The sequence below is a fragment of the Taeniopygia guttata genome, chromosome 28, assembly GCF_048771995.1.
Source record: "Taeniopygia guttata chromosome 28, bTaeGut7.mat, whole genome shotgun sequence".
Lineage (NCBI taxonomy): Eukaryota > Metazoa > Chordata > Aves > Passeriformes > Estrildidae > Taeniopygia > Taeniopygia guttata.
The window spans coordinates 5026309-5040338 of NC_133053.1; the positions used below are offsets into that span (position 1 = coordinate 5026309).

The 14030-nt window shown below is 48.0% G+C and overlaps 1 protein-coding gene across 2 annotated transcripts in view; it reads left to right on the plus strand.

Moving 5' to 3' along the window:
- Nucleotides 1–12493: 12493 nt before the first annotated feature.
- The window catches only part of ELAVL1 (ELAV like RNA binding protein 1), a 40877-nt gene continuing 39340 nt past the window's right edge, over nt 12494–14030 (plus strand). Inside the window, exon 1 of one of the 2 annotated variants that reach the window (XM_030256985.4) lies at nt 12494–12632. The gene's annotated coding sequence lies outside the window, so the exon portion shown is untranslated. The remainder of the gene's footprint in view (nt 12633–14030) is intronic. The other variant, XM_002190940.7, reaches the window with a different exon arrangement.

Sequence of the window (14030 nt, forward strand, 5' to 3'; positions counted from 1 at the left end):
TGTCGGATCCCAACACCTCTTACAGCCAAGAAGAAATTAGGATTCAATTTATATCATGCTATTACAGAGCTGTGAGTGATGCATGTATTCCGAGAACAAAATATGTACAATTCTGTTTTCCTAGTGGTCCATGAAACCTATGGGAATTGAAGTCTTCAGTCCTAGAAGGGATTTCTCCCTGTATGAACCACACAGTTTGTTCTAAGAGGTAATCTGGTGGCCCCATGATTCTCACACTTCTCTACACTACACCAGGCACAGACAGCATTTCAAACAACCTTTCCTAGCTTAAAACCCTTACTGACAATCTTGATTTGGAGCAAGAATAACAAAAAGTGGCACATCAGGTCTACAGACTTGCTATCAGTGGCATTAAACATGGACAGGTAAGGAATTGCTGCAGTGGGCAAGGAGGGCTTATCATTGGGAAGTGTTTATTATGGGAACTGGAAAATGGTCCCATTCCTCCCCTGTCCCCTGCAGAATGACTCCTGTGACCATGGAGCATCCAACAAAGGTTATGAGCATTTTCTGTTGCAGCACAAGTATCTCTGCCTTTGACTAGAGCTCCTTGACAGCTTACAGGACTCCTTCCTCCTCCAAACATCCCATCCTACATTTGTCAGTAATTTGGTGCCTGCCCTGAGAAGTAAATCCTTTGCTTTAAGACAAATATCTAATGCATATTTTCCTTTTATTTTATTTCTTGTTATAACTCCACTTTGTGATCTTCATGGCAAAAGAGTCAGTAGGTCATTAGTAGACACATCAAATTAGCCTGGGGAAAAGGAGGCTCAGGGGGGACCTTGTGGCTCTCCACAACTCCATGACAGGACGGTACAGCCAGGTGGGGGTCAGGCTGTGCTCCCAGGGAACAAGGGACAGGAGGATATAAACAGCTTCAACTTGTTCCAGGGGAGGTTCGTGTTGGATATTAGGGGGAAATTCTGCCTGGAAAGGGTTGCTAATCTCTGACACAAGCTGCCCAATGCATTGGTGAAGTCACTATCCCTGGAAATGTCTGAAAAATACGTAAATGTGGTACTTAGAGACACAGACTTGATGATCTTAAAATTCTTTTTTTCAACCTAAAAAATTCTGTGATTCTAGGAAATGCTAATGACAGAGTGGGTTGGAGATATTACAGCACCATGTGTACTGATAATCAGCCTAGGCAGTGTTCTACTCTCCCAAAGCTTCACAAACTGACAATGTTTTCTTCAAGATGTCAGATCTTGAAGAAAAAAATCGACTCCTTAATCAGAGCTCCTGACCTGGACCCAGTGCAGATAAGCCTCATGCTATCAGAAAGAGAACAAAACATTGATGTATCCTTATAGACAAAAAGCTGCTGATGAATTTATTCATCCTTGATGCCAAAGCAGAGATATTCTTGTGAATCTGATCAAAAACATTCTATGAGCTCCATTGTCTGCTGAAGTGCTCTCAGTACATAGATTAAAAGAGCAAATCAAAGCAACTCCCTAGTTAAGCAAACTCCAAATCAGCCCACTAGTTCAAAGCCACAAGTCTGAACAAAAGGTCTGTTTTTTTCCTTGGAAAGCATTAGCAATGTATGTCTGTAACAAATCACATGAGATGTAAAGACAATGACTCACTTCATTATCTTCAAAGTATGAGAACAAAATATTCTGCTGAGACGAAAGTCTCTCAGAAATGCTGATACCCGCTGCACTTTGCTCTCTGGTGGCAGCAAGGAACAATAAAACAATTCCAAGAAACCTCCACAAAAACACAACTACAGAGATTACAGGATTTCAGTCTGGATTTCTGGGTTATACACGCTCATCTTACAGCTCCAAAAAGGCCCCCTTTGAAGAATAGGCCTTCAAATTAAACCTAAGATCTCAAAACTAAATATGTGCAGAGATGAGGAGCAAACATGCAGCAGTAAAAGTTCTGGTGGCCAGAAGGAAGGAACCCTGTGGGACATGGCAATCATTTCTGTGGGCAATCACAAGGGTTAGTTCAATACATTCCAAAATTGACACCTCTACTACAAACAATAAAGCCCTGCAAAATCTTCATAACTTGACATTGTGCCATACCAGGAAATTTCTAATTTACTCACTATTCTTACTTAAATTTCTAATTTAAGGGGTCACTCAGAGCCCTTACTGCCCACAAACCACATCCCTTCTTTCTTGAAGCTGCCTGAAGTACTTATATTGGACAGGTCCATTTTATCTGCTCTATCAGACAGGTGACAGGAACCAATTTCTCCCAAAATAATCAAAAATCCTGACTCTAATCCAGGAAATAAATGTAGTTGATGAAAGCTTAGAAACACAACCATGATGTCCATGGGCAGGGCCACAAAGCCCCTGCCCAAGTATGCAGTGCTGCTGGTGAGGCATTCCTGTCAGGAGTACCAGATAATTACTTGGAATAACCTAGACCAAAAGCTGAGATTTATTAATTCTGATTCCCTATTACTTCCACAGTTACACAAGGAAAAAGATGCAGCAGTAAAATTCAAACTGCATTGAATTGTGGTGTAGCAAAGGAAGTTCCAAAATGGGGTTTTATTTTTATCATCCCATCATCCAAAATCCACATTGGAATGCCAGGATGAACTGTAAAGGCATGGAGAACACTGAAGTTAGTGACAACTGAGTCTTTCCAATTAAACATTTGCCACACAAATCACAGAGGATCTTAATCTCTACTGCCTTGACTGTGTAATTGGCATACAAGAAACACTGAGGGGCTGGAGCATGTCCAGACATGAGAACGGAGCTGGAGATGGGTCTGGAGCACCAGGAGCAGCTGAGGGAGCTGGGGAGGCTCAGCCTGGAGAAAAGGAGGCTCAGGGAAGACCTTGTGGCTCTGCACAACTCCCTGACAGGAGGGGACAGCTGGAGGGGGGTCAGGATCTGCTCCTAGGGACAAACGATAGGACAAGAGCAAACAGCCTGAAGCTGTGCCAGGGAAGGTTTAGGCTGGACATCAGGAAGAACTTCTTCCCTGGAAGAGTGAAGAAGGGTTAGAATAGGCTGCCCAGGGCAGTATTCAAAAAATTAGTTGACATGGCCCCTGGGGATATGGTTTAGTGGGCATGGGAGGATTAGCTTAAAGGTTAGAATTGATGGTTCTGAAGGTATTTCACAAGGCTAATGATTCTGTGATAAGCAAATACCATCAATACTGGTTACCAACTAAAACTGCCCTGGGTTTTAATCCATGTTCCCTTCCTGAATGTTTGCTGTTAGGACAGGCTGGGGAATAAGTTCCTCTGCTGCCAGGCAGGACCACAGCCTGACCCAGGGACCTGGACTGCACAGGGCCATAAGGGACAGCTCACCTGGGCCAGCAGCCACAGCTGCTTACATGGGAGTTTGCTCTCTGGTAGAGCTCACTCCACAGATGAATTAGACTTAAACTGTACATGCCTGAGTGCTTAAAAAAAAAAAAAAAAAAAAAAAAAAGCCATCAAGTAAAAAAAGTTGTATTTAACAAACCCATCTTCCAGGCAGAGAATGAGAGAATGCAGTGATATAGCAGTTTGGCATCACCCTGCAGCCAGGCAATTTGTAAAGACAGATTGACTAATGCATGATACAACACTGAGGACACAACTGATTAGATATGGAACTGAGATAAAGTCACACAAATCAGACAGAAAATTCCAAGCAAATAGACAAATAGCTCTCAAATTCATAGCAATTATGGATTTTAAATTGCAAAAATACTTCTTGCCCAGCATGACCAGCCCAACTCTGTAATCTTAGTATGCTACAAAATAGCAAATGCTGAATTTTTGTAGGTATTATTTCAGTTACTGTCTCTGTTTGGAAATAAATTGAGGAGAAAACACTCTGAAATTAGTGTTTCCTCTAAAGAGAGGTGCTCCAGTAATCCTTTTTGCCAATGAGAAATGAATGCCAGTGGGTGAAAGTGAAAAACACCCTAACAGTTTATTAACAAGAAAAAAAACAAGAGGGTGCCCGCAAGGCACAGAAAAGGATTGTATAAATGCTAGATATGGAAATTTCAAATTCTTAACCCCCATCCCCCAGCAGAGCGCTGGCGGCTGCCCCCCTTTGCCTCAGGGAATGGGAGGAACAGGAGCTCACGCAGCCACTTGGCCGGAATAGATGATAGATGGGAAACTTTCTGGCGCTGGACTCTTCCTCACAGCAAGAACAACTGGTGTTTTTTAGGGTTCTCTCTTGCGTTGGTTCAGCTTCTCCGAGATCGGTTCGGGGCTGATAAAAAACCCAAAATCGAAACAGTTCAGGAAAAAAAAACAAAACAAAACAAAAAAAACCCACCAAGACAAAAACACACACACAAAACCCCCCCCAGAAAAAAAAAAAACAACAAAAAAAACCCACCCAAAAAAACAAAACCACCAACCCCAAAACAACAACAACAACAAAAAAAAACAAAACAAAAACCCCAAACAACAACAACAACAAAAAAAAAAGATGCCAAGAGGATTCCCGGTACAGCCTCTCCAGGCTAGGGGAAGGGGAATAAAACCTTCTTGTTTCAAGCTGGCAAACTAATGCAACAAAAGGAACAATGTAGTGTCGCAGCCAAGCACGCGAAGAGAGAGGGTTTGAATCGACCGCGCAGCTCCCCGCCCCTCCCCGGGTCCGTCTCAGAGCTACAGCGGCCTTTTGGGGCATAAAGCAGACCATTAGGGATTAAAGTTTCATCATAAAATCACCCCATGACAATTGCAAAAAAAAAAACAAAAAAAAAAAACAAACCCAAAAAAAGCTGCTCCTTTGTCTATGTGACCTCAGGAGTTACCACAGCTATGCTGAACATTCCTGAAAGAAAATATAACCCTGCAGTTGCTACCTTGGAAATGTTATGGCAGAGCTGATTTAGAAAGTGAATAAATGATCTTTTCATGTGTCCGTAAATCATTAACTTAGAACCCTACTTCTGCATTCAGCAGCTCTAGTTTGCTGTTAGATTTAAATTAAAGCAATACCATGCGGATCAGCCGGGTTATGGCAGTGGGGAACCTCATGTAGAAACCCAAAACTGAAGGAAGGAAAAGCATTGAGGTCCATTAGTTGTAACAGAACAAGGTCCCTAAAATGATGCTGTTAAATTGCATGAGGAAAACTGATTTAAGAACCTGCTCTAAAAGCCTTTATCACATCATACGTTCTCTCCTGACCGAGGAAGACAGAAAACTATCAGAGCATTCCTCCTCTTGCTGTACCTCCATCTCTTGTGCATATTCTATTCTGAGGCCATGGTTCACATCAACATTCAAATAATAGAGCTTTTATGTCTTAAAAAGTCAACATTTACAAATATTTTACAAATATTTTGTAGTGCCATTTGTTTCCATGCTTAGTTATTTAACTGCAAAGGTGAAGTTACTGCAAAAGTTACTTCTTCCAGGTTCAGAAATTATTGAAACTGGGTCACTAGCAAAAAGTTACATTTAAAACAAAACATTTTAAAATTTGATACTAGTATTACTGTAATAATTGCAAGCATTAGTTTCCATTAATGAGAAGAGCCTTGAAGACAAAAACAAGAATCATGATGCCTTGTAAAGAGACTTCAAAAGGTACAGAAGGATTTGTACACCCAAAAACCCATAAACTCAAAAAGCACTGTGCTGTAAGTCTTTAAATCCTGACAGCTTTCCATCCCCCCCAGATACAGGATTCTGTCATTTGAAAAGAAATCTGGGTCTACATTGTGGCCTTGGCTTCAGTTTATTATAAAATTTAGCCCTTCAAATAAACCAAACCTTGAAGTGCAGGTAACCTCTAATTAGCAGGGTAACACCTTAAAAAAATAAAGCAATGCAGAGGTAAGGATCTTGTCACATTTATAGAGATAAACTATTTAGTCACATTGGCTTCCCCCCACTTTTTACACAGCACTGTTATTAAAAGCTGTTTTAGAGCTTTAGCTAATTGCTAGGTAAGTAGCAAAGATATAAACATCAAATGCATGAGCTTAACCTATAAAGTAGGGGAAAATTATTCTTTATTGCTCTCAGGCAGATCCTGAGGCATTGTGATGTCATAGGAGAGGATCTGAGTTTCTTTGGCAGCCCAGTGCTCACCTGGTTCAAACTCCATTGCACCTTTTCCCACACCAATCCTCCAGGCATCAGCAGCAACACACACATCCACTGCTGAATGCTGACTGAAACATGAGAGGTCATGTTGGGACACAGCAGACCAACAGTACAGGAAAATTAATTATCATTACATTGTCATATAGGACAGGTTACAGTTACCCACATCACAGCCAGCTCAACAAGCTGCAGAGGAAGGACGGGAAGGGCCTGTCAGCATCACCACTGGGATGTGATACCATCCGAAGGCCGTGCTGGAGGAGCCTGGGGCCATTTGGAATCAGTCTGGGCCACAGCTCAGTGCTCACACATGACCATGGTGGCTGATATGCTTCAGCTTCAACTGGGGATGAATTTTCCCCAGGAGGTCCAGTGCTCTGCAGCACCTCCAAGCTGTCCTTCTGAGGGATTTTTGAGAGATTGTGCTTGGCATTTGTAATGGAATCTTATAACATTTTGCCAGAGGAGGTTTAGACTGGATATTAGGGAAAGGTTCTTCCCCCAGCGGGCAGTCAGGCACTGAACAGGCTCCCCAGGGAATGGTAACAGGCCCTAGGCTGCCAAAGCTCCAGGAGTATTTGGACAACAATCCCCAGGGGGAGACTGTTGAGGTGTCCTGTGCAGGGCCAGGAGTTGGACTTAACGACCTATTTGCTCCATTCCTACTCAGAAGATTCTATGAATCTACGATGCTATGAAATAATATATTCAAGTGATATTTATTTTGTAAGCCATTCAAAGCAGATAAATCAATTAAGGCTTAGCCAGCCTTTGAATACAAATTCATGATGTCAGAGAGAGCTGGTGCTGCCCAACTGACTTGAGAATTCCGAAGATCTTAGGACACTTAGTCCAGCTAGGGAATCCCTCACACGCTGAGGCAAGGGCTCTCAGCCTCCAGGAGTTCCCTCGAGCAACCCAACCCAAGGAAGAGTCCTTGACTGCAGACCTACAGCTCCAAGGAGGGCTGGCTCCACTGACAGCCCTGGCAGGGCTCCACCACAGCCTAGTCAGATCCGACCGATGGTCAGGTATGGTCATGCTCACCCTCCCTGGGGGGCTCTGACCTACAGCCCACCACAGCCACTCTGAAATGCAGTAGGGTCCAGCCTGCACACAGAGGTCAGTGATTCATCTCTGAAGCCACGCCACAGCTCAGGCCAATCCAGGTCCCTACTGGGGGAGCACCTGCACAGTGCTGAGGACATGCATCTCCTCACTGCTCTAACACCTAGCAAGCTCCTGACTGGATGACTGGAATTTCTGAAGTTAACCCCTTTGAGGGGCACAACTAATGTGGGTCATGTGAGCAGACATCCTTAAGACACCCCAGCTATTCAGAAAAGTGTTCAGTGTGTAAACACAAAGCATATTGTTGGAAACAGGAGCACAATATCCCAACCATTGGACAGCCACACACATGTGACACAGCAGCCAGCACCGCCATACACCATTTGGGACAGCCACACACTGATGAGCTCCACATCCTCCTGCTGCTGTTCCCCAGGCTGGGGCAGCTCTGCAGGTGGGGTCTCACCTGAGCGGGGCAGAGGGGCAGAATCCCCCCTCCCCTGCTGCCCACGCTGGGGCTCAGCCCAGCCCAGGGGGGTTCTGGGCTCAGTGCTCCCTACTACTACTTCATATTACCACACATAGTGCCAGAGTGAGTGGTAAGTTTTGTCAAACATTCAAAAGTACCAAAGGAACAGGTGCTTTCCCTAAGCTGTTGGGGAAACAAAAAAAGTAAATTAATCAGTGTGTTTACTGTGCATTTTACTACTTCTTAATATCTTCCTGGAAAATTATGATAAATGTAATTAATATTGTCTAACTGACAGTCTGTCAAAGTGTTTTTCACACCAACAGCTCACTGGACAACTACGCTACAAATTCATTCACAACCAGAATAAAACCACACACAACCACCAGCTTCATAAATTATGAGCTTGGAATAAAGATGACTCCTGGCAACCAGGAAAGCTACTGGCTTGATTCCTTACATTTTGTTGTTTTTCTGTTAAATCTTTTACTTACTGATAAATTTTAAAGGAGATTATTTCCGAATCTAAGCTAATAGATAGTGGTTGCTGCACAACAAACATCGATGGGGGAACATATACAGAGGTCATTAATACATAAAGGAAAAGAGAAACCAAGGAAAGAATGAGGAAAAAATCAGCCTCAATAACAGCTTATAATAAGTGCACATTTAAATGGAATTAAAACTTTTCCACATCTATCTGCAGATGATTAAGTGTGGCTGGTTTAATTAGAGCAGCTCAGTGCAGAGAAACCTAAACCAACATGTTCCTCAACCAATGTGCTCCTGGCAGCAGTGCTGCTTCAGGGCTCACACAGCCATGCCTGGCGTTTTCTTCATCAACCTCGGGAAATCCAGGAAAAGTTCTCCTAGGAGTCACTGGGAATGTAAATGGGGGTGATCCTTCTGCAGCACAACTAGAGACAAACATGCTCCAGGTGACATAATTCACCTCACAAGTAAAAGGCAGAGCAAGAACAGCAGTTACCTCAGGGAAGGTGACTCCCATGGGAGTGAAGTGGCAAGGGTGAGTCCATCCTTCTGCATATGGCCAGAAGGAAATTCCAAAGAGGGCAAACTGCTCCAGACAGTCGATATTATTCCTCCTCAGGGGAAGAAATGACACTTGGAACAAAGACAAAAGCACAAAGGATCGGGATACCAGGAAGACTGAGGAGAGCACAAGGGAACACCGAGGAAAGAAAAGAGTTATCTAGAAGGATGTTGTCAGTGGAGCAATACAGGAGCCCTTAAGTCTGGGTGATGGAGCCACAAACCCAAAGATGAGAGATCAGAAAGGGTTGATGATAAGCAAAGCCTTGGAACAGAGTTGGGGCATGCGTTGAGAGAGGCGGGATGAACCAGAGAATAAAGGAGAACATGGGCTGAAAGCCTGTGGAGAGGAAGACACAGGATCCTGAGTGAAGGTGACCTCAGAGAGGTGAGAAATCAGAGAACATGCAGAACCCTGAAGTAGGGAAAGAAATCCAGACACAGAGGAGCCAAGGAGGGATGGCTGGAAGGCACCAGGGGGAATCATAGAATCAGGGAATGGTTTGGGCTGGAAGGGACCTTAGAGTCCATCCCATTGCACTCCCTGCCACAGGCAGGGACAACTTCCACTGTCCCAGGCTGCTCCAAGCCCTGTCCAGCCTGGCCTTGGGCACTGCCAGGGATCCAGGGTGGGCACCCTGTGCCAGGGCCTGCCCACCCTGCCAGGGAACAATTCCTGCCCAATATCCCATCCAGCCCTGCCCTCTGGCAGCGGGAAGCCATTTCTTCTTGTCCTAGCACACCAAGCCCTTGTCCAAAATCCTTTTCCAGCTCTCTTGGAGCCCCCTTAGGCATTGGAAGGGACTCTGAGGTCCCTCCCCCTCTCTTCTCCAGGCTGAACATCCCCAGCGGTCTCACACTGAATAAAGGCGGGACATCAGGGCAGTGGCAGCCGCCCAGGACGCTCCAGCAGCCGCTGTACCCCTGTGCCCGGGGGTCAGCAGCCTGTGAGGAGCCGGACAAAGAACGCCCGAAACATTCCAGGCCGCGCCAGCCGGGGCCGCCATTTCACGCCTGTGGGCTCGGAGGGAGCGGGACGGGGCGGGGCGGGGCCATAACCGACCCCGCCCCCTTCGCCGGCCGCCATTTCAGAGCCGCGGCGGCGGGAACGGCCCCGCCGGGGGCGAACGGCTCCGCTGCCCGGGGCGGAACGGCCCCGCCGGGGCGGAATGACTCTGCCGGAGCGAGCGGCACTGCTGCCCGGGGCCTCGCGGTCACAGCCGCCAGAACCTGGGGCCCCAGCGGCTATGGAGCCGCCACTGCTCACTACGAGCCTGCCCGGGGGCTGCCGCTCACGGCTGTAACCAGGAGAGTGCACCCGAGGTGTGGCGGATTCTGGAGCCTCTCTGCTCTTCTCCGCGTGGCATCTGCGCTGTTAGGAAGCGCTGTATCCATCCATCCATCCATCTTGCCTTATGTAACCCGGAGTGCCCAGCTGAGGGCACTTGGCTGGTTCAGCTGGAGCACAGGAGATGAGGGGAGGCTCCTCGGGGGCTGCAGCTCCTCCCGAGGGGAGGCAGAGGGGCAGGGGCTGAGCTCTGCTCTGGGACAGCTCCTGGAGCCCAGCAAGGGCTGGAGCTGTGCCAGGCCTTGGCATGGAGCTCAGGGAAAGGTTCTTCCCCCCGAGGGTGCTGGCACTGCCCAGGCTCCCCAGGGAATGGTCCCGGCCCCGAGGCTGCCAGAGCTGCAGGAGCGTTTGGACAGCGCTCTCAGGGCTGCTCAGGGTGGGGGGTATTGGAGTGTCTGTGCAGGGACAGGGGCTGGATTTGATCCCTGTGGGTCCCTTCCAATCCAGGACATTGTGATTTTATGATTCTGTTTATTCAAAGCCCGGTACAACCATTTGTCCTTAAGCTGCTGCTTCCATCTGTCGATTCCCACTGCACATTCCCCTCTTGAGTCAAAACCATGTTCACCAAGGGCTTCCTGGGTCACCCTGTTTTCACTGAGCTTTTTTCATGTTTCAAGATATCCCATGAAATGGCATGACCAAAAATACCTGTGGCATTCATGTTGCATTATCTTGAGATTATTTCAAATATGACACTTGGCTTTATGTTGCTAAAGGTTCACATTGAACTGAAACACTGTAGCAGACCATTAATATAGAGCAAGATCCATAATATCAAAAAGAGATAATTCCTTTAAAAATTGACACACTGTTTCAAAGGACAGCTTTAAATTGCCAGCACATCTTAAATAAGCGTTTATGGTGATAGATGAAATTTTGAGATTGCAAATACGCTGTTGAAATATAAAGGCACATCAATGCTCTGTGTAGTGTTGTGCTCATGGCCTCAATTTTTGAAGATTTGAAACCCACCTCATGTCCAAGAATGGGATTGTTAATTAAAACCTGGATGATACAAGGAAAACATCGAATTTACAGTAAAAGAAAACTGCCACTGATGTGAATGACAATATTGTGATTTTGGGGCTGGTAGGATGAGCAAATAACAGATGCACAAACGTCTTTAATGTTTTATGAGGCCTTGAAGGATATTTCCAAACCTGTCAGGCTTGGAATTTCCATGTGAGGATTCCCCATCTGGCACGGAGAACTATCGTTGCGAGGAATGGAAAATGGCAATGCTTTTAACATTGCTCTTAATCCAACGTCCTCAGCAGGCTCTTCATGGAGCTGAACATTAGGATCTCTGTGCCCATTGCATATGGCAGAGGCTGGGCTGTCTGCTGTCCCTGGCTGTCACATGTGGAAGATGAGCACATGAAGGGGTTTCTGGGCAGTTAAACCAGAAAACATCAGTGCAACCATGTTGGGAATTTACCAGATAAGGTCTTGCTAGAGGCCACATCAGGATAGGCAGAGATAGATATTTGTATTTTCATTGAGTAATGTGCCATGTATTCCAGTAGATTGAGTATTTCCACACGTGTGCATGGAAATACCAAAGGACACAAACTCCTGTCTGGCTGCAATTCCCATCTTTCAGGCGAAATCTCACTCTTCTAGACTTGAGAAAGGAGCTAGAGAAGCAGAAATTTGATTTTCAGGTATGTCACTCAACTAAATAAAACTCAAATTATGAGTTGTCTGTAAATGAAAAGGAACATAATGTATTGTAATGCAGAAGTATTCTGATTTTTCTTCCCCGAAGTTGAGCACCTTAACGCAGGATTTCCAGACCTGAAGCTTACATGTCACACACCAACACGCTGCTTTGTACCAGGGAATTATTGCAGAGTACTGTTGGCAATGACAGAAAGACTTCTTTTTCTTCAGAATAGTGGAATTTTACTCTCACAGATGTCTCCTGTGCAGTGGAAATAGGTGCAGATAGAAAGGGACGCCCTTGGCTACGAAAAGTGAAAACGGGAAAACACTTGGGCAGCTGGTCCCTTCAGGGCGCTGCGGAATTTCTCAGAGCACAGCGAAGTGCTGGCCACCAGTTTCCCTGAGAGATTATTTGCATCTCATTTACACAGAAAGCATTTAATCTCCTGCCCAGTCACCAGCACGGGGAGATTCCGTGTCCCGGGCTGCGGCTGACACTGGCCCTCAGCCGAGGAGAGGCTCGGTTAGCGGGAGCGCTGCCCGCAGCCGCCGGGCCCAGCGCTGCCGTGCTCCATCTTCACGCGAGCCTGGCTCGCTGGCACAGGGCACACTCGCGTTTCTCCGCTGGCCGGCACAGGACGCACGTTCTCCACAAGCACAGCCGGACCCGTTCCAAACCCGGCCCGCCCGGTGATCGCTCTCTCCATGGCCGGGCCCCTCCGCCCCGGCCGGGCCCCTCCACCCGGCGCGCGGAGCTCCGCCCCCGGCGGGCGCTTAACGGACGGGAGGAGCAGCCAATGGCGCGCGGGGCACGTGCGCGCGGCAGCCAATGGGTGTCGGCGGGCGGTGCGGGGGCGGGGCCGTGGCGCTGGAGCGGCTCGTTGTGCGCTGCGGACCGATCGCCTCCCGCTGCCCGGGCCCGGCCGCCGCCGCCGCAGGTGAGGCCGCGCGCGGGGCCGCGGAGCCGCGCCCCAACAGCCCCGCGGCACCCGCAGGGCCGGCGCGGGACGGAGCGGGCGGCGGGGACCGGGCGGCCGGGCCGAGGCCTGGGCCTGGCGGGGTAGCCCGGCCTGTGGGGGGAGGGGCCGCAGGGCAGCGCGGGCCCGGGGCGGCGGGCGGGCGGGCGGCGGGGTCGCGGCCCGCGGGGGCCGGATGGGGCACGGGCGGGGAGGAGGTGCCGAGGCCGCCGCGTTTGCGGCGGGAAGGCCGCGGGTCGCGGAGCCGCGATGCGCGGCGGGTCCGCGCCGCGTCTCAGGGCCTTTCTGCGTCCGGGTAATGGCCTCATATTTCATGTTTATTTTTCCTGTGTCTGTGCGGCCGCGGGCTTTTAAATCTCCCACGTTGGCTAGGCCTGGCACGTCCTTGTTGAGTGGCGGTGCCCGAGGGTCCGTGCCAGTGCGGTCAGTGCCGGTTGGCATCAGTGCTGGCAGCGGTGTGGCGATTGCCGGGGCCGCAGGAATCGTGGCTAAAGCAGCACCGCCGCTGTTTGTGCTCGTGGGAGCAATTCGGTGCAGAGCGTTTGCTCCTTTTAGCGGATGGAAGAGGCAGGACTGTCCTGGGGGCTCTTGCACGGCAGTAGTGTGAGGGCTGGCGTAGGACAGCCGTGGGGAGGCGAGTGCTCCTGCCGGGCTCCGCGCTGCTGGAGTGCGGGAGCGTTTGTTGGGCACGGAGTTGTATCCCAGACTTACTGGGAAAGGATTTGCACTGGGATCCTGTGGTCACTTAATGAGGCATCTGTGGAAAACAAAAGGGGAAAGAGTTGGGAAGGGTAGGGATTAATTCCTTTTGTTAACGCCTGTTGTTGTTAAATTTGATCACTTTTTGAGGTTTTTGTATTTTTCTTCATTTTACTCCCTGATGGTGGTTGTTGACTGCTCATGTTCCTTGGCTCTCACCTCCCTACGAGTTGTTTCCTGTACTCACGTTTTAACCACTTTTTTTTTTCTGGAGCGTGCAAACAGTTCTCTGACTTTTTATATTACAACTAGGACGATGCACATGTTCTATAGTCTTTATCAAACCTTTAGGGTTGATGGGATTTCTAAGATTCCTCTTGAGTCCTAGGTTATGTCTATATGCGTGCTGACTAATAAAACCAAGAGTCCCAAGCCTGTAAGTCTGTGCTGCGTGAGCTGTTACTGTGAGTGTCCTCTGTTTTGTTCTGAAGCAGAGTAACTGTACATAATGATCCCAGTGCTCATGTGGTTTCCCTGATTCAAGGTGTTTAGTGGTCCGGGGTTACAGCTGTGGTTGCAGTAGGCTCTTTCCAGGCCTGACTGGAATATGAACAGGAACATCTTAAGCTGATGTGATTGTTAAATGTGTTGTACAGTGAG